Raw genomic sequence first — 20,000 nt, 5'->3', positions numbered from 1 at the left:
AAAAAAAAGGATTCTGAACTTCTACGGGATACATACAGCTTCTTATGCATGCTTTAATGCAGAGTGGGGTGGGGGGAAACTGTGTTTAAAGTTTAATTAAGCAACCTGCCTTCTGTCCAAAGCGATGATATGGTGGTATCATAAATTCTGACCTCCAGTCAGCTCCCATCAAAGGCAGGCGATAAATAGTTCAGACAGCAGGAAATGTTAAATTTTCCAGCAGGAATTAATGAATGCCTTAAGACCAATTTGCAATCTGGCAGGTGTGGCTATTTTACACATTTCATGGTAATATCAGAGGTTGTGAAAAACAAGTGTAAAGTACCACCCACCCTCTTTACAGTTTAGATTTTTTTTTTTTTTAATAAGGAATGTGGACATTTTTCTCCTTTTATTTTGACAATGATGTCTCCAGAGTTTCTGCTGTCACTCTGGAAGAGTTTTTTTTTTTCTCTCGGGTTATTAAATAATTGTCTTTTTTAAGGATACTGATGTGCAAAAGTATAGTTCAGCGATAGTTAAATTCTAAAGGTATTCGCTTCTTTTGTAACAACAAATCCTGTCAACACGTTGTGATTCAAATTTATCTGCAAATGTTTGTTCAGTCAACTGGTATTGCTACTTAGTTTTGTATTGTGTCCAGTAGAGAACAGACAGGTAGGTTTCCTCATATGGGTCATACAATAAATAAAAAACTAAAAACTTTGTAAAATTTTAGAATTGTCATAAAAATTGTGAAAGAGAAAAATTCTTTATAGGACCAAGAAATTAAATATGGTTTCTTCTTAGATACTACGTGGTAGTATTAGTATGTTTATGCATATATCAAAACATTTTGCACACAAATTTAACTTTAGTGCTAATGTTAAATTCAAACTTTCTTGCATGCTGAGCTTTTTAACAATGAGACTGCCATTGTCAGTACAGAACAAGCTTACACACCCCACTAAGAAATTAATATTAACATTTCAGCAGGATTTCTATTTACCAGCTTAGACCACGCTGTAAGTCAAACTAGCTAGCTACACTAAACCCTGATGCAACTGATGCTGAGGAATGGCAGACCTTAGTTCCAGTCAGCAAAGAGGTTTATATGCCACCTTGCTAGATTTAAAAGTTTATTATAAATTACCGTGTTCAATTATTCATCGTTAAATTCCTTTGTAAGAAATCAGTTCATTTTTGTGTCTTTTTACAATGGTAGAACAAACCGCAAGTGCAAAACTATCTTGCATTTCCTTTAGCCACTGTAACCACAGTGGCTAAAGGATTTATTTAAGGTGCACCTTTTGTGTAAAATGCACTCAAAAGGTGCACCTTTACATTTGTCTTTGTTTTAAATCTATAAAAACTTGAATGAATACAAGCAGTGTTATTAGTTGAATTCTGAGAGTTTGTGTCATCAGTGTCTTTAGGTTTGGCTTGTAAAAGTTCCCAAAATGATTTTTGCTTTAATCACTGGAGAAAGTTTGGGCAGAAGTTTGTTCACTGTTTGAAGGATGTGTTTCTGATTGGAATAAGGCTTTCAGTCACTGGGAGCAGCTCCTGACGGACAAATTTACCAGACAGCTTCATAGTGAACCGTAACGGCAAAGGATCAAAAGCTGCTAAAATTTTGGGGAGCTGGGGTCTGAATGTCAGCTTTCTCTGAGGGTGGAAAGCATGATATGAAAGAAAGGAAAAAGGTCCTGCTGCCACAGGCTGATATTTAAATTTTTGCTTCAAGGGCGTTGTTGCCACGCTTGCTTGCCCCTGTCCGCTCTGATGTGCGTGCCGCCCCTGCAGAAGATGAACTCTCTCCAAAAGGAACCAGGCATTAAACAAAGTTGGAATGCCACCCCTCTGACAACCCACCTTCCCCCCAACCCCTCAAATACACACACAAGCACACACACACTCCTTCAGCACTCTCCAGCGGATCACTGTCAGATCGCTATTTGCATAATTATATGCTCAGCTCAGAGGAGAAAACTAACCCCCGAATTTTACGGGTCAACTAACTGCAACAATCAATGTTTTATCGGGTATACTAAGGGGGGGGGGGAAAACTATCTTTAACAATCGTAGTGTGAAGGAACCCGCTTTCTTCTTCTCCCCCTCTCGTCTCCTCTTTTATCAGCTCAGTTCAATTACATTATTGGCATGACTGCTTATCAGAAACAATATTTCCAAAGAGATTTAGGGAAAAAAGAAAAAGAAAATTCAGCACTCATCCCCACCCCCAAAACCTGAAAGAAAGAGAGAAAATCTCACACTCTTTTCTCTCTTAAACTCTTTCTCTTTTTTTTTTTTTTACACCCTATTGACCAAGAGAATGTCGGGCTCAAGTTTAAAGTTGCATTCGAGATTTGCATCCCTCTTCTGTCCCCTTTTCTCTCCTCCTCCAAGGGCTCTTTAATAGAAGAGCCTGCATGTGTATACCAAAGCCCAGGATAGATCTGAGCTCGGTGACCGGTTTCGTTAGACGTCATTACATATTCATTGACTTGCAGGGAAACTATTTAATCCAGTGGAAACAACTCCTCTTCAGTCAGCCCTCTCTGCTCTGCTGTTCTAACGAGGACTCTGAGCCTGAAACGGCCCTTTGCGGGAACACAATCATCGGTGTTTTTGAGGGGAACGACCTTAACTCTGCAGGAGACTTACGGTGCAAGACGCAGAAAGCATGGAAGCAGCTGGTGGGGGTCCCGACCCATTAAAAGGGTCGTGCAAGTTTCCAAACATTTAAGGAAGGTGTCTGAGTATTTTTTTTAATGCCATATCAATCATAGGCTTGTAAAATCATATCCCCCCATATTAAAAAAAGAGAGCTTGTGAAATATAACACACACACACGCACCCACACACACACACACACACACACACACTGCTGTCTCCTGCTCTCTGTGTCTTAGTCATTTTTTTATGACTTGAAGCCCTGCTGTAACTTTAATTATACAAATCTGCAGCTACTTTGAGAGTCACTGTAAAAGAAAAAAAAATCTATTCTACTAGGTTTTCATGATTAGGAAGCATGACTGTGGTAAAGTAGCGTCATATTATTGTGGTTGGCCTAGCTGTGTAAAACTCAACATCATCATCATCATCATTATCATCAGCTGCAGCAACAGAAGCTGCAGGAGGAGCTATGATGTGTGTGCGGTGCGTGCCTGAGGATCCTGGCATATAATGCTCCGATTGTGGGACAGCTGTTGGCAGGGGCCGTTTTACGGTGTTCACTCCATTTGGCTTTAATAGCAGCTTTCAGGCCAACCGCTACTCTATCCCCTCACCGCCCCTTCAATTACACCTCCTCTGATACTTTGCTGGCCTAAAGACTCCATGCAGCAAAAAAAAAAAAAAAAACGCGTACATATCCCCACAGTGAAACGGAATACATTTCAAGAAAGGGCACCGACTTTCAAGTTTTCGGGGTTTAACTCCTCTGATGAACCAAGTAAAAAGGCTGAAGGGAGAAAACAGCTTGGTGGTGTTTTAACTGGCCACCGATGCCTTGCAGAGGAAAAGTGGTCGGTTCCGTTAGACTGTGATTGAATAATACCAGAAACTGCGTATTATTCGAGAGAAAGTATTTCAATTAAAATTGTTCTTGTGTTGTTTTTGTTGTATAAACATGCACAAACTATATTAAATGAACAGTGCTGTAATTAGCTGCAAGGAAAAACTAAATTTCCTCTCAATGTGTCTTAGTTGATTGGTTTAATAAACTCCCCCCCAAAAAACAAAAAAAGTTCGATCGGAAGTCCTGACTCTATCGATTTACCACAGAAACGGTATCAACATGATGCAAATATAACAAAACTTTAAAGGATCAAGAGTGGCGAGATATGCAGTTCATTTTCAATATCTTATTGTTTTTATGGATTATTTTATTATTTAGTTATAACATTACACAGAGTAAAACAAAATTATATATAAAGCGACTTATATATAATATAATAATATATTTATTATTATAACAATAAAATACGTAAAAGCGAGGTAATAAAGCTGCTTAAAACTGTTGCCAAATTAAGATCGCCAGTAGAATATGTAAACATATACATAAACGTTTTATATAAACACATACAAACTTTGCCCAGTCTTTCCTCTAACACGTTCTTCATTGAAGTATTAATGATAATAGTCCTTGAAAGATGCTTTTTATTGATCAGCAAATATCACCCTCGTGCATTCTCTTATTTTTTTATGATTAAAAAATCGCAGAAGGTCAGTTTTGTATGAGGCAATATTTTTAATGCACTTTATAGCAACGAAATAATTAGGCATTCCCACAAATCCGTTAAGTATAACTCTCCCTGAGTCAATATATCTTCGGAGATGGGGAGATATCGATCAGACGGTAGCGGAAGAAAAAGGCCTTCCTTCACACTGTAAAAAAAAATTAAACAAATAAATAAATCCGCTTTTTAACAAATTCCCAGCCGCATAATACTTCTTATTGTTTTGTTTGCTTGTTTGTTTGTTTTTTAACTGTATTTATGTCTCTCGTGGTGTCGGGATAAGTCGATGATTTTGGTTAGATTTCCAAAAACAACAGAGAAAAGTTTAAATCTAAGTGAGAATTAAATATTTTTAAAAAATTACTTTGAGTACGAAAATGTTACTTAACTCTACGGTTTTAAAGGAACTGGAAAAATTGAATTTGCCATAGATACGATGTCTATTGTAGCCTAAAATAATAATATAAAAACAATGAAAACCAAGCAACAACTACTTTTTTTTTCTTTTCTTTTTTTTAGTGAAACTCCTACTCTCGTCCACACGCGCGCCGTCTCCTCTCTTTTGGGTTTAAATGTTAGAAAGGAAGGGAGCGCGAGGCGATATTAAATCACACATTATAGATGAGTTTCATCATGTGCACGCAGCCCTCCGAGGATAAACACGGGCGGTGCGTGGGGTAAAGAAGAAGAAGATCCGCGAGTTATTATTACTGAGGGAGCGGCCTTTCACTGGCTGCGCCCTGCCTGCATCCTCATTACATCCAGCCCCTCAAAAAAAAAAAAAAAAAAAAAAAAAAGAGAGAGATGGAGTTCTAAATGAAGTTATTGCCATCCAATGAACTCAAATTAGCCGGGGCCACACCATGACAGACAGCCCAGGCTGAGGAGAGGGGAGGGGAGTGAGCTCGGAGGGGCTGTAGGTGGTGGGATTTGGCAGGTGGATGTTTCTTGACGTGTATTTCATGGTTCTTCAAGTGGAGCCAGGTTCGTTTCGAATCTGCGTGGTTAATACGGTTGTGTTATTAAAGGGGGGGGGGCGAAGCTTGTTTGGATCCCGCCGCTGTGATGCCTCACCTCCTCCTCTCCATCCCGACGGCTTATTGACTCTCCTCCCATCTATTGAACTTCTTTATCAGCCGTTCAGAAATATAACGCTTCTGCCCTCTTCTCGGGCTTTGAATGGCTTTTCTTCCTCGTCCTCATTGTGTTCGCTACCTGAGTCAGCAGGGGAGGATGAAAAGGGGACGAGTTTGACGGAGGGAAAAAGAACAGGAACCGAGGCGATGATAGGCGGAGAGAGGAGGAGGATGAGGAGGAGGAGGTGGAGGTGGGGGGAGTTGAGTGAATTTACCTGCTCCTCCGGTGGCGAGGCTTTCTGTGTGTGAAGTTAACGAGCGGCCAGCTCCACTTTATTGCTGTTTATCCCCGCAGCTAGAGCTGTCAGGGGGTGACAGATTGGCAGCATCTCCAATCAGTGCCCTCTCCGAGATCCTCCGCGCTCTCCTCTCAACTCGAACACACTTCTGATCGGTTACGAATACATCCTGATCCCAATGGCGCGGTCCTCCCACAATGCACTGCCAGATCCTGTTGAACTTTTCAGTTTTGTGGCTCAAAAAGTGTGGAGAGATGCGTCACCTCACAGCCACTCACTGCACAGTGAGTCTGTGCAGAACACGAGAAGTTGTGAAGAAACACAAGAGTTGGATTACATTGACAATTTTGTGTGTGTGTGTTTTTTTTTTTAATGAGGTGCGGGTCAAATTTTGCGTGTAAGTGCAGGCAAAATGATTTTCTAAAACAACAAAAAAATGTGTGCAGATGAAAATTGTAAGTTGTAATGTTTGTATAGAATCAATATTAGACTAAATAAAAACGTGTATCTAAGCTAACTAACGTCCAAAGTGTTTGGAGACGGCGTACAATGTTTAAATTACAAGCAAGAACATTGAGGAAAGTCTTTCCTAAAAAGCAAGAGGAAGCACATCTCCAACGAATCACATTTTGACATTTTTATAATTAACAGTACATCAGAATAAGGATTCATAATGGCATCTCCTAAACTAAAGGTCTGATTGAGTTTACTTAAACCAAAAGTACGTTTTGTTTTCCCTGCGTCATTTTGGACTTGGAAACAAAAAGAGTTTGATTTTCCCTTTTGTTGCTTCAGAAAGTATTTTGTAAAATCACAATTTTCTACAGAGAATAAAATCTTTCCTTAGAAAATGTGTTTGTTTCAGATACTGTAAAATTAGCTGAAAAAGTCGCAACATAAAAGTTGTAAAATTAAACACACAGGCCACAAACCTTTTTAAAGACATCTATGGTAGCTTGGACATAGGTGTAAAAAATAAGAATTTAATTTGAAGCACCAACTGTCAACATTAACTATATTTAAATTTGTACAACCTTAAAAATAAATTCACATCACTTCCTCGTGACCAGTTTATGTCGCGTCTATACTTAATATGATAATTCAGACGTTATTTCTGGTTTAGTTCTCTAATTTATAGTTTTTAAATTTAAAGTTCACAGTTAATAGCTAAATCATGTTGAGTTGACTTAGTGAAAACTTAAATGTTTGACTCAGCTAATCTTCTAATAACTTCACTGACAGTAACAAACTTTCTCCACAGTGTAGCTGTTGCTGTTTTTTTCCATTCTCGCGTGTTTTAGACGAACCGATCGCGTCTGTTTTTATCGGGGCTACTTGCTAATCCTCACAGGCATAAATAAATAAAGACGAGGTCAGATAAATCGACACACGAGAACTTTATGGGAGTGTGTGAGGGGCGGAGGGAGAGGATATCTTAACTCTATCTCACCCCATCCTGTCCGATTCCCATGCACCGCCTGCAGAATAACAGCAAACCTGCAGCTATATTTCACTCAGAGCCTTCAGTGGGATTGGCGCTTATCTCGCCAACACAGCTCTGCTGACCTGCGGGGCTGCCGCTTCAGAGGTGTGTGTTTGTGCTGAGGTGTTGACCTGTCAGGGGGGACTTGTTAGGACTTTAACTCCGACTGCTGGCGGTCTCCAGACGTCCGAGGGTGGCATCGATTTGAAACTTGTCCCGTCTAATTTGATGATAACGTCCAGGGCGGCCCCGCCGCAGCACCATGGACAGCGCACTGTCTTGACCTTGCCTGGCTATCAAATTACCCCCCCCCCACCCCCCTCCTCTGGGCCACGGTGGGAGCCCAACAAGTTTGCTGCAAGCTGAGAGAGAGAGAAAGAGAGAGAGAGAGGAAAGGCAAATATTCGCTGAGGCAAGAGCTTACACTCTTTGACTCCGCTGTAAACCGAGAGGAGCAGGCTGGCGGCGTGTGCTCGCTGCTGTGCCAGCTGCCTCTGCAAAACCAGCCACATTTCAACAAAGACTCTGTTTCATCCTTTAAAGTCTTCCCTGCAACCTCCATCAAATTGTTTGATATTTTATTGTCAGCTCAAACTTCATTGTTTTACTTTGATTCCACCTTTTTTTTTTTAGCATAATGATATGCTTCCAGGTAAAGAGACGGGATCACAGTCAGAAAAATAAAACAATATAAAGAAGAAAAAAAACATAGCATAAAATGTGAAAATCTAATGTGGAGTTTTTTATTTTTATTTAAGCATTAAAGTGTAAGATACAAAGCGTTCATAATAACTTTGAATTTTGAGTGTATTGCTGTCAGAGCAGGCCCAAAGCATATGCAAACAAAGGTCCTGCTTCAGGCCACTTAGCAGGAGGCCATCAAGATTGTCATAGAGCTACGTGGAAGTAACTCTATGCTAATTTTTAAAAGTAAATTCTGTCATTTAAAAAATATATATATTTTTAGGATTTAGAAAAACCTGGCATGTAATGACAGAGAAAATCATTGTTGTAGTTTACAGTTATATTAACTAGTTTAATGATTGAAACATTTCTTCTGCTTGTGTCTGGAGTCACACACCTGCCACAAAAATGTAGTTAATGCTGTTTATTTCCCACACTAATATGAAATGACTAAAATTAGGGTAAATAAAACAATGTATACAGCGAGGGGCTCAATTTAATGGCATGACTAGCCAGATCATGAAACTTGTGAGTATCATATGCACAACATGCACATAAACGAGCAGGGACGATTTTAAAAGAGATATAAGGGTTTTGCTGATTGGCAGGGACCCTCCACTTATTTCTGCTGTATAATCCTTGGCTCGGTCTGGTGGTAGGGAAAAGGTTTCAGATTGGAAATAGCGCAAAAGCAGCACACACTCACACACGCACCCCCCCTCCCCCCCACACACAAACGTTTTAGAAAGTAAAACATAATTCTCATTTGTGTTTCCAATTCGGTAATCAATTCTTATGTTTCAGCATCAGAAAATGTCTATGTTTTTGTTTCCTTTGAAACAACTTTTGCAATTTGAATTCTTTGAAGTATTCTCAAAAAATTCTCCCACGCACGTTTTGCAGGTTGGAGATGGTTGGGTGGGAGAAGGTGGGGGGTGTTGGAGGGGGGGAGGGGGGGGGATCTAACATTTGTCAAGCAGCCTGAAGATTCACAGACTACGAAATCCATCAGAGGAGCTGCAAGAAAATAGCAACAGTTCGCCATGCCGTCCTTCAGGCTCCAAGTCAAACCCAACAGAATACATACAGTAGGTGGACGTCTGCGGCACCGAACGTGCGTCAGTGCGCGCAAAATAGACGCCGACCGCGAGCAGTTTTGCATTCCGCAGACCGGCTTGGTGTACAGTTGCACCCCATCAGCTGGTGGATGCTTTGGTAACAAGTTGATATAAAAGGAAAAAAGAAAAAAAAAAAGTTTGAAAGAGAGCCCAAGGCAGTGACGGGGAGGAGGATTTGCTATTGGGAGGAGTGGTGTGGAGGAGGTGGGGGGCTGTTTGATGGAGCTCTACAGCTTTGAGACAGCTTGTTAATTAAAACCCCAAGAGATGAGGCTCTGCAGCCACCGTCCATATCAGAGCTCTGCTAACTATACTGACAGCAAGTTACTTAACAAGCGTGCGCCTCAATCCCATACCTTTCTTTTTCTTCTTCTTCTCTTTCTTTTTTAACTACTATTATCGCAGCCGAGCAGTGAGATATTTTAATTCGTTAAAATCCCCACTGTGGCGGTGAAATATCTTGTTTTCTACTTAAGAATTTATGACAAACCTTTTCTTATTCTCTGTCATTCCAGGGGGATTTGAACCAAAATGGCTGCTTATAGGCTCCAAAATCCAGCAGCTTAAATTTGGCAAATTCGATTAAGAGAAGAAAGAAATAAACGTCAAAAAAAAAAAAAAAAAAAAAAATGAGTGAATTAGTCTAGACATGGGATTCTTTTAGCGTTATATTCTGGCGTTAGGATTATTTCCAGAAAAAAAAAATCTAGGCAGTCTTGCGTAGACAGCCCGAGGTATTAGCAAGCTAAGCAACAGGACTCCAAACCCTGAGAGGAGTTGAAGTGTCAATCGGATTAAAAAAAAAAAAAAAGTAGATTTCATCCTCAAGTAAGGAAAATAAAAATGTTTTATTCTTGAAATCTAAAATCAAAGAGGTCAAACTGTTAAAAATGTTCAATGAGTATTTTTGTTTCAAATTAATTAGACGTTTTTATTCGTAAATCCCCCCATTCCACACGCAGAAATAATTTCAAACTAATGAAAATGATAATAAACTGTTCTCTGTCTTCTGGTCAGCCACTGTTGCCTCAAAAAGTTACAGTCATAAAGCAGCTTGTAGACATTCCTTTTAATCAATTTTAAACACTATCCCAAACATGAACATTTTGTACTGTAAATCACGGAAAGTGTTTCTCAGGTAGTTCTAAAGTCATCTCATGTGATAGATTGGGCCACTCTTACTTTTCAATCTATCATGCTACATGTGAATGATACGAAGGGGATTTTAGTCGAACTTGGTGCCTTCTGGACCTGCGCTGCTCTGTGGCCTGAAAATAATCTGGATTGGTTGAAGATACAACAGGAAGTCAAAACAAAGAAAAGAAGATACCCGCACCCCTCTCCTTCCCTCCTCTTTTGTTACAGTTCCTTCTGATCAATTTCAATCGAGGTCATCTTATGCTTTATCCCCGTGCATTATTCTACCTTAATTGAACCTGCAGTCCACCCTTTTGCCTGCGGGATCTTCAAGCCATTTCCAATTCTGTGTATATGCATGTCTGGGATGATGGCTTGTTAAGTCGAGGAAAACAAATACTAAGGAAAACCCCCTTTTTTTCTTTCTCTCCCTCCCCCCCCCCCCCCCCCCCCCCCAAACACTCAAAAATGGATGACAGGGTCCTTGCACATTGTTTGAGGAAAAATAATAATAATGTGCTCCAAGGTAACTCATGCGGACAGCAAGAAGGGAGTGAGATGTGGGTTTTAGCAAGGAATGAGGTGATACCTGGCTGGGGGGGAGCTGCAGGTGGAGAGGCCCCCTCTCCTACTGTATACAAGCGAACCTGCTGTGCCAAACCACCCAGGTTACAGCAGAGGAGCGAGCAAGTGTGACTGCGAAAGGGGGGCGGGAGAGAGGGTCAGGAACAATCTGATAATGCAGCTTAATCAAAAGTGAAACCTTGCATGTGGCTGCACTGCAAACTCTAGGAGGTAAGATTTGGTTCTCTGAGTCCACAGGATTCCGGTCAGCGTGCTTCCCTCGTCTATTTGTTATGAGAGATCTGATCAGTGCGGTTAATAAAAGGTTGTTTTCTCGGCAATCTGTCATAGATATGCTGTGTACAGTTGATGTGATATAGAAAAAAAATTAAAAAATAATGCGGCATTTGAAAAAAGAATGACTCGGTTGACCTCACGTATACGCAGTTTTATTTTCCACCTCTTCATGTGAGGAACAAAGACACAGTAAGAATGAGAGATGTTTGATTTTTTTGTAAGCTGAAAATAATAATATTTTTAAAGGAAATAGATATTTATTACCACCATTTTTTTTTTACTCAAAATAATTACACATCCCTCACAATATCCATCAATTTGCCCTCTTAAAAATATGGAATTTGGTGCGCAAACTCTATTTAGGAATAGAATATTCACAAAGTCTTTCCAAAAAAAAAAAATAATAATAAAGTAACTGAGAAAGAGAGAGAGAATAAAAAGACCCTTTCCCTTAGTATGTGTTTCTTTGTCACAGACTGCTGTGTAGAAAAGGCTCCCGCACCGCACCTGATCTGTCTGCGGCTGCTCTGTGGGGCCACGGCGCGTTTTAAGACAGCTGTAAAAGGCTCTCAGAGTCTCCAACACATTCATCAACGTCAACACAACGACGAGCCGCTATTTAGTGAAAGTGTAACTGCAGTAGCACATCAAAGAAGAGAGGGAAGATTGCTATGTATGTATTTATTTATTTATTTATTTATTTATCTGATAGGTATTTTGTTGGGACAGATAATCGAGAACAAACGCGGCTAAAAAAAGAAAGAAAGAAAAAAAACTTCTGGAACATAAACAAATATTTTTTTCCCCCCAAAAAACATTCGTTAATTGTATTTTTTTTTTCGAAGTTAAGGCTATGTTACATTTTTTCATGATACATTTTCCAACAAAACACTGTGCCGCCATAATCAAGAGATTTAAAGTGTAAAATGTAATGTATCTCTTCCTCGTGTTATTACCCTTTTCACCACTTCTTCTAATTTTTCCTCTTTTTGTTATCGTTATTATTATTATTATTATTATTATTATTATTAGCAATAGTAGCAGCAGTAGTAGGATTATTATAATAAAAAATATAGATATTTTTAATAAAATCTAATTTAATTGTAAATAAAATATACAGTAAATAGTTCAGCAAGGCTGCATTTATAAAAAAAATATATATAAAACGCTCAAACACTGTATGACAGTCTGACTGCTGTGAGTTTGCAGAACAAATTAATGTCCAACTCCTCGCTCATCGATTAATGTCTTTCCACTGCTTAACAAAACAAATCAAAATATATGTCTCCGTTGGATAATGCCATTTGAAAAGAGTGCAAAAATCGCCACCTTAAAATCATGTAACAGTCTGCTGAAGCTGTGGAAACCCCTGGTTTAAAAAAAAAAAGAAAAGAATAATGGGGAAGGTGCTCTGCTGCGCCGGGGACTGTGGCTCAGAGAGCACAGCGTAAGAGAAAGAGAGAGACTGTGGGGCGGTTCTTGTATTGGAGGGTCCCACGACGCAGAGCGCCATCTAGCAAAGCGAGGTAGAAACAATCACAGACATCTCCGAGGGGTCGGGTCTGAGCAGGAGGCTGCCTATTTTACGCACACGGCGCAGGAGCAGCGCGACGACAAAACACCGGGGTTTAGCGCTTTTCAGACACTCGAAACTTTTTAAATCCAAATCATGGAGACATCGCAGATTCTGCTGTGCAAAACTGATCCTGACTCCAAGTGGCTGATCAGTCCTAGTTAAAAAGTGTGTGTGTTTAATATTTACACTGAACTCAAGTGAGAAGTCAGTATAGGGAAATATATATATATATATATATATATATATATATATATATATATATATATATATATATATATATATATATATAATAGTCAGATCAGGGTTCAAAGCTAAAACAATCTAAATAGAAAAGTGAGTGATTTACATAAGTGCAGCTGACTCCCTTAACAAAACTCGATCAATGCCATCACTTCGTATTTGCATTTGTGCTACAGGCAAACATTATATCCTCTGCACAGTGTGTAGTTGTAAGTCTTTTTTTTCTCTCTCTTAAAGAATAGATACTCCACTGGTGCCAATCAGCAAGTTCTGGTCAATTAAAGAAGAAGTAAATAAAATAAAAACAGTGGCTCTGACCCTCTCCTCACTCACACGTCGTATAATCCCCTCTTATCATCTTCACCGCGCTCATTTGCTTCATATACAAACACAGCTCAGTCTTATTCTCCATAGCCATCATTGCAGGTAATGATGGCCCAATAACAGCAGTGGCACTCTGAAAGACGCATGCAGCAGAAGCAATCCTGCGACTGCAACTGCTACAAATAATAATGATAATAACAAGGAGGAACTCTAAGAATGATAGTGGTGAAAGCAAGGACGCGAGGGATGGAGGGACATGAGCTGTAATAGCGCAACGATCAATGCAGGGTTGTCTATCTGAAATGATCAAAGCTCAATTGAAACAGAGGAGCCTCAGTATCAATGTTCATCTGAGGCTATGATGGACTGGAAATGTTAGGAATCAGCTGCGTAAAATACGCGCAAGAGGCGCGGATCGTTTAAAAGCTGAACTAATGTTTCAGGTGCAGATAAAATGCTTAGAAATTATCCAGACTATGTATATAAAAACACCCCAACATATTTCACCTTTTCACACTGAATCAGCACAAATTGCGGCCAATCAGCTTTGCCGTTAAACTAATAAGTAAAGGCAAAATGCCTCATTTTGTTTCTTTGTGCGCTTTATTTATGCACAAACGTTTTCTTGTTTGTTTCTGGTTGAAAATCAAGTTCAGACCGGCTGGACACACTTATAGCAGAGGTTCAAAAGTAATTATTACAAACAAATTAGTAATCCGTGTGCTGCCATGCAGCTTAATTTTATTATGTACACATAACATTGCACTGACAAATGCATTTAAATGTGCGAGAGAGCTTGTGTGTGCACTTCGTGGACACAAACCCCAACTATGAGAAGTAGATTGCAGAATAGGCCACCATAAGGGTAATATTTCATTAATTCATTAAATACAGGAGGACAATATTGATGTAGGTTTTCTATATTTTTATGATTATGTTATAGGTTCTGCTTTGTGTTAATGGCGAAATTGGCTTCAGGTTGTTGGTGATTTATTACTTTAGAAATACATCTTGAAATCTGACCAAAATTGGATCATTCTCATTAAAAATATGTAAAACATTTAGCTCTCGGTTTTTTTTTATCATCACAGATATAGTCATATTCTGCTTCTTACAGATTTAGATGTAAATCCTTGAAATTTTTGCGCCATCTGAAAAAATGGCAGCGCAGAATCTAGTGGTCAGACAATTATAGGGCTGCTGCATCATATTAGGGGCATATAGCATCACCTTACAAACGTTTTCTATCTCTGTATATTATGATGTTGTTAAGAAAAAGCCCTGTAAGGGAAAATGAGCAGCTTTCAATGGGAACTCCTCATTTTAATTCATTTCGCATACAAAGCAAACAGAGGCATTAAAGAAGAACCCCTTTTTTTCTGTGCGTGCAGCCACAGACCTCTGTGATCCCCCTCCTCTGGTCCACATGTTGTGTTTCGCTGCTGTGCTCTCTGCAGGCCTGCTCCCAGGCACAGAGACCCGAGGTTTATATGACCATACTCGCCTGCCGTCGTGGAAAAGGAGAAAGAGTGAAGGTGTGACGGGGCGTATTTGAAGTATGACGAGCTTTGTGGGCCACTTCTTTTCATTCCCATTGCCTCAAATATACGCCCGCTTTCAAATAAGCCTCTTTTACCCCCCCTTCCCCTACCGTCCCTCCCTCTGTTCCACAACACACACACATACACACCAACCAACCCCCTGCCACCTTGACATGAATGGGCGACTGACCTTTAGGGCCGTGTCCACTCTGCGGTCCAGTTTTATCCAAATAAGCCCTCTCTTCACCCCCTCCACGCCCTCCCCCAGCTAGACTGCCTCATACGGTGCCAGTAATTCTTTACTGATATCATCAGCGGATGCAAATGAATTTGGACAGGGTGGGGTGCGAGTGTGTGCACAGGGAGGAGGGGGCGGAGGGGGCGGGGGGGGGGGGGGGGCATGTTGTTGATGGGCAAAATACCACACTGGCTGCAGAATGCTTCATGTGGAGAGATGGGTATATTGAATCCGCTGCCACCCGAACCAGCCAGATTCAATATATTGCACTGAGGAAGGGGGAGGAAAATAAAATACACATTCCTATTGGAGAAATCTCGGCTGTAAAATACCACCGAGGAAAACAAAATCGGCATTCAAATGAGATGCGTTTATTTCTGCGTGGCCTTTGAAGAGGAGAGAGGGGTCGTGTCACTCAAACGAGGGAAAGGGCCACTCCGTTATAACCCCCTCCCTCCTCTCTCTCTCTCTGTCTCTCACCCTCCTCTTCCCGTCTTCTCTCGCTCAGACCGACCCCCACTCATTCTTCCCGTACGCACATTTTCAACTATAGCGCACGCTGGCTTTGGGGGGCGACACAGAAGCTAGATTAGAGCTTTGCTTCTTTAACTAGGGAAGAGGAGGCACTTCTATAATCACAGCGGCGGTATGTGGGGCCACAAAGGAGTCTGCAACCACAGGGTGAGGGGGTCTTAGGTAGAATGTTCCAAGCGCTGGCCGAGCCTGAAGTAATATTATTATTATTAGTAATAATAAGAGTGAGAATAAAAATATGCTCCACCTATCAATCAAAACGCATCATGTCGGGCGTAAAGAAGTTATTGACATACGTAAGAACAGCAAAAAGCCGGTGCAAACATTTTCCAGAGTATCAACCCCTGATATGGCCTGGGTTAGGACAATTCTCACCACGGTAATTATTCTGTCTTCATATGAAGAACAACACCTTTCTTGTTGACGCCTTTTAGAGTGTGTTTCTCTGAGCGCCTGCTGGCATCCTCTTCCTGCTTCCCTAAAGCGCAGACGCGTAACATGGACACGCAAATTTGATGGATGGCGCTGAGTAAGATGGGGAAAAAAAGACACATATTTATCAGCGTGTCCTCTGAGGTGGCTGGGAGCTGGAGAGGAACAGAGAGGGGGAAAGATCCACGTACAGGGGTTCAGTGGGAAACCTTACCACTGTCAGGCACACTGAGGCATATATGAGAGATGTATTGCAATGATCCACTCTGGTTTATCATACACTATAAAAATGAACTCTTAGGAGCATCACATGTCAACTATTAAATAAGTTTTAATGACTGATCAAACACATAAGTTTGTAAGTCTAATACTGGCTAGCTCCTTTAGTTAAATAACAAATCCAAATGAACTATTTTCAACAGAGTTTGCCATTTATTTGAGCTTCAGAAGGCAGTGAGGAGGATAGTGTACATGGGTTCAGTGTTAAAACACATAGCGTCTTCGTAAAATGTAGAAGCTATTGTAGTATTAGTGCTTGGTAAGAATTATATTGCAGAGCTAGAATTCAAGTTTGTATCCAGCTGTCACTAGTTCAGCAATGGCAATGTCAACTAAAAAGTGCAAGAACACTGAGATCTGTAACTCTGAGGCAGCCATTGGCAGGGAGAGGATTTTACAGCTCAACAGTTTTTTAACATTACCTTTTAAAATGTTCATTAGCATGTCAGAAAAATATTATGACAACAAATTTTATGAGTGCTTATACTTGCAAACTTTCTAGCAAACTGCTTCTTAACCATGAAGCTGTGATTGCCAACGACTAACAATGTTGTTCATCTCAATAGTTCCCTTTCCCTTTTCTTGTCAAGATAGATTCTAAATCTATCATGGAAAGACAGACAGTGGTAAACGATTAGAATTTCAGTAACATTTTAGGCCTGCACTCGTTTAGCCACAGTACAATCCTTAAGTAGACACCGGCTGGCAGCCGAGCTTTTTAACCTTGAGGTAATTGTTGCCGATGAACAGCACATCCTAGCTTTGGCTTTCTGGAAAATAGTTTCCATTCCACCAAAGAACACTTAATTACTGATCTAGTACATTTTATGTCTGACATAGGTTAGCAGCAATGCTAATTCTAAAGCCAAATGTGCTAGCAAACTGAGCTCCTTAAACCTGATGCAGTCGTTTCAAATCGGTCATCACATCTGAGCTCTTCAGATGCCACATTTTTCACATTTAAATTAATGAATTTTTTACCATTTCAGTAATTTATGATTGAACTCGTACGACAACAAGATTTATGCTAAAGTAAATCTTTCCAATAACCTTGAGGTGCTCAATTGCAATACATGGTGTGTCTAAGCTTTGCATGCCAGTTGGTTGGAATATATTTGAAAACGTATTTCTCATGTCAGTAATTGTTTATGCCTTAATCAAAACCAGTTCTCCCGTTTGTTTCCCTTTTAGAATGTGCGGAAGAACAAAATGAGCAAAGTTATATAAATTATTATTTTCAGAATGCGTGTAGTCGGGTTTCTTTTAGCTGTGAAACTTACATAAAGTCAACTTAGAAATACTGATTTAAATGTACCCAAAATAAGGTTTGCAAGTTATTACACTCATTTTTATTGATTAAATTTAAACAGTTTTTTTTCCCAGCTTAAGATAGATAGATAGATAGATAGATAGATAGATAGATAGATAGATAGATAGATAGATAGATAGATAGATAGATAGATAGATAGATAGATAGATAGATAGATAGATAGATAGATAGATAGATAGATAGATAGATAGATAGATAGATAGATAGATAGATAGATAGATAGATAGATATCACAGAAACTAAATGAGTATATTAGTCAAATCTCCAACAAACGTCACTCGCCTGTGTTTAGAGCAGAGGTTGGATACCTGCTGAAAAGCTTGCCAATCTTTTGTCAGAGGATAATATGGGAGAGGACTGCATAGGGTGTGGGCTCAGTGGATTATATCTTTTCACGCATTATTCTGCTTGAGTGACTTGCTGAAAAAAAGCGCACAGGCACCAACAAAGATTGGTCAGGCATGAATGCGGCCTGTGTGTTTTGTCTATATAACATATTAATCTATCAAACCCTGAAGTGGGAAGTTTTGAAGAGCACCGATCTTTTCAAATATAAATAAATAAATGTATTCATTTATTTATTTATCTATCATAAACGTAAACACACACATGCGCACGCCCACGGCTATTTTTGCTTAAATATGGTTGCTGTTTTATTGTATGCGATTTCTTTAAGGGAAAAACTCAATGAGAGTGGGTCAACAATAAATTCTAGGCGTTGATGTAATTGCAACAAAATGCTGCTGAGTAAAATATCGAGGAGCTCGCCGACTGCTGTGGCAGCACACAGTCACACCACACACACACACACACACGCACACACACCATCTGGAGAGTATTAGAAAGAGAAAGCCGTAAATATTGCCTGAAAAGCCCAGGCGTTATCAGGTATGTAAGCCCAGGCCTTGCTGCATGCGCGGCCCTCCCATATGTTGACATAATCAGACTGTTGGGGATGTCTATTAAAACGTGTCTGAATTTAATAAATGAACACAGTGATTAAATTCAATTTGTTTGCTGCTGCTCACCGGATGACTCCCGGTGTGCTTACATTTTTTTTTTTTTTTTGGAAATGGTGGATTGTGGTCTGGATGCGACGCTGCGCAGCTCGCTGTATGTTAAAGTTTGCAGAGGAAGCAACAGGTTTTGCAATAAGCGCCTGCTCCTGCAACTGCAACCATCATCGAGTTTTCTGCATTTGTCTCTTCTACATATTGGCTAAGGCACACTCTCACACTCTTGACAGAAGAAATTAAAGTTCCAGTTGGGCTGGAAAAGAGAAAAGAATAAGATCTTGTTCACTTCTTCCTCTTTAAGCCTAAGCATTTTTTTCTTCTTTTTTTTTTTTTTTTTACTGCTTTCCTGTTTAGTATACAGTGTGGTTTTGCTTCACCAGCATCCACGCAAACAACTGTTGGTTGGTTGGCAGCAGGAGAAGAAAGTTGCACACTCGAGTTTACAGACATACATAAACGTGCGTACACCCGAATATACAGCCACATACCCTTTGCGCTCACACTTCCCTCTGTCTTTCTCACCCACTCCCCCTGGAACACACGCACACACCAACAGGACAGACAGACAGACAGACACACACACACACACACACACACACACACACGCACCCACCCACACAGACGCACACACAGAAAAAGAGAGAGAGGAAGAGAGAGAGAAAGACAGAGTGTCAGGATGAGCCTTACTTTTCCCCCCTTTTCCTGCCATGAATCTTCATCCGTCCGTCGCTGACAGAACTTGACTTGATCCAGCCGCGTCTTCCTCTTCAGCGCTTAGAAATAAAGTCCGCAGCAAAGTGAATTGCGCTTTAATTATTATATGCATGCACTTATGTACGTGTCTGGGTTGCGTCCCGAGCCCAGAAGGCTTTGGTAGAGGAGGGAGAAGAGTGCAGATTGAGACATATTGAGCTCGCTTTTAAAAGGATCATTTCATCATGTGGGAGGTTGGGACACACAAAGTTTGGACCCGTGACTGGCATTCCGGAGAGAGACATGCATATTTTAAAACAACAAAGCAAGACATAGACCAAGCGGGGCCCGAGTGGGGAAAGGAGGGGAGGGGGGGAAAAAAGAAAAGAAAAAAAAAAACTTGGAAAGAAGTTACTATCAGCTGAACAGCTGTCATTATTGGGCGAAACTACAGCGCATATTAAGATATAATCGTCTGAACAGGAGAGAAGAGAGGGAAGCTTGTCTGCAGCAATTCGTCGAAAGATTCTTTATTACACATGTTAACTTCGGGCTGAGTTTTTTAAAGTAATTGTTAAAAAAGATTTTAAATTTTTTTTTTCGAGTTTTAAATATTTTAAATTTACTTTTTCTTTTTTTTCTTTTTTTAGCTGTCCATGTATTTATTGCATATTTATTGCATTTCGAGAGAATCGTAAATAAATAACCCCACTTGGTTAAATTAAATAAATAAATAAATAAATAAATTCAAAATCCTTCCATTCTTTAAATAAAACATTAGTTAATCACAGACTTTATTTTTCAGTCTCAAATATCCAAGTCTCGGGTCGCAATTTAAAACGTCTCCCACTTCTATTTTGTCACGTCACACACAATTGTATCTCTCTCAAGCAAAGCCGGTGCGCTTAGCGCTGTC

General features: G+C 40.1%; 1 long non-coding RNA gene across 1 annotated transcript in view; it reads right to left on the bottom strand.

Moving 5' to 3' along the window:
• The window catches only part of LOC114154548 (uncharacterized), a 37,006-nt gene extending 17,352 nt beyond the window's left edge, over nucleotides 1–19,654 (bottom strand). Inside the window, exon 1 of the long non-coding RNA XR_003597581.1 lies at nucleotides 19,079–19,654. This is a non-coding gene — a long non-coding RNA (uncharacterized LOC114154548). The remainder of the gene's footprint in view (nucleotides 1–19,078) is intronic.
• Nucleotides 19,655–20,000: the final 346 nt, after the last annotated feature.

The sequence above is a fragment of the Xiphophorus couchianus genome, chromosome 12 (genome assembly GCF_001444195.1).
Source record: "Xiphophorus couchianus chromosome 12, X_couchianus-1.0, whole genome shotgun sequence".
Lineage (NCBI taxonomy): Eukaryota > Metazoa > Chordata > Actinopteri > Cyprinodontiformes > Poeciliidae > Xiphophorus > Xiphophorus couchianus.
This window is presented reverse-complemented; position numbering and strand designations above follow the sequence as displayed.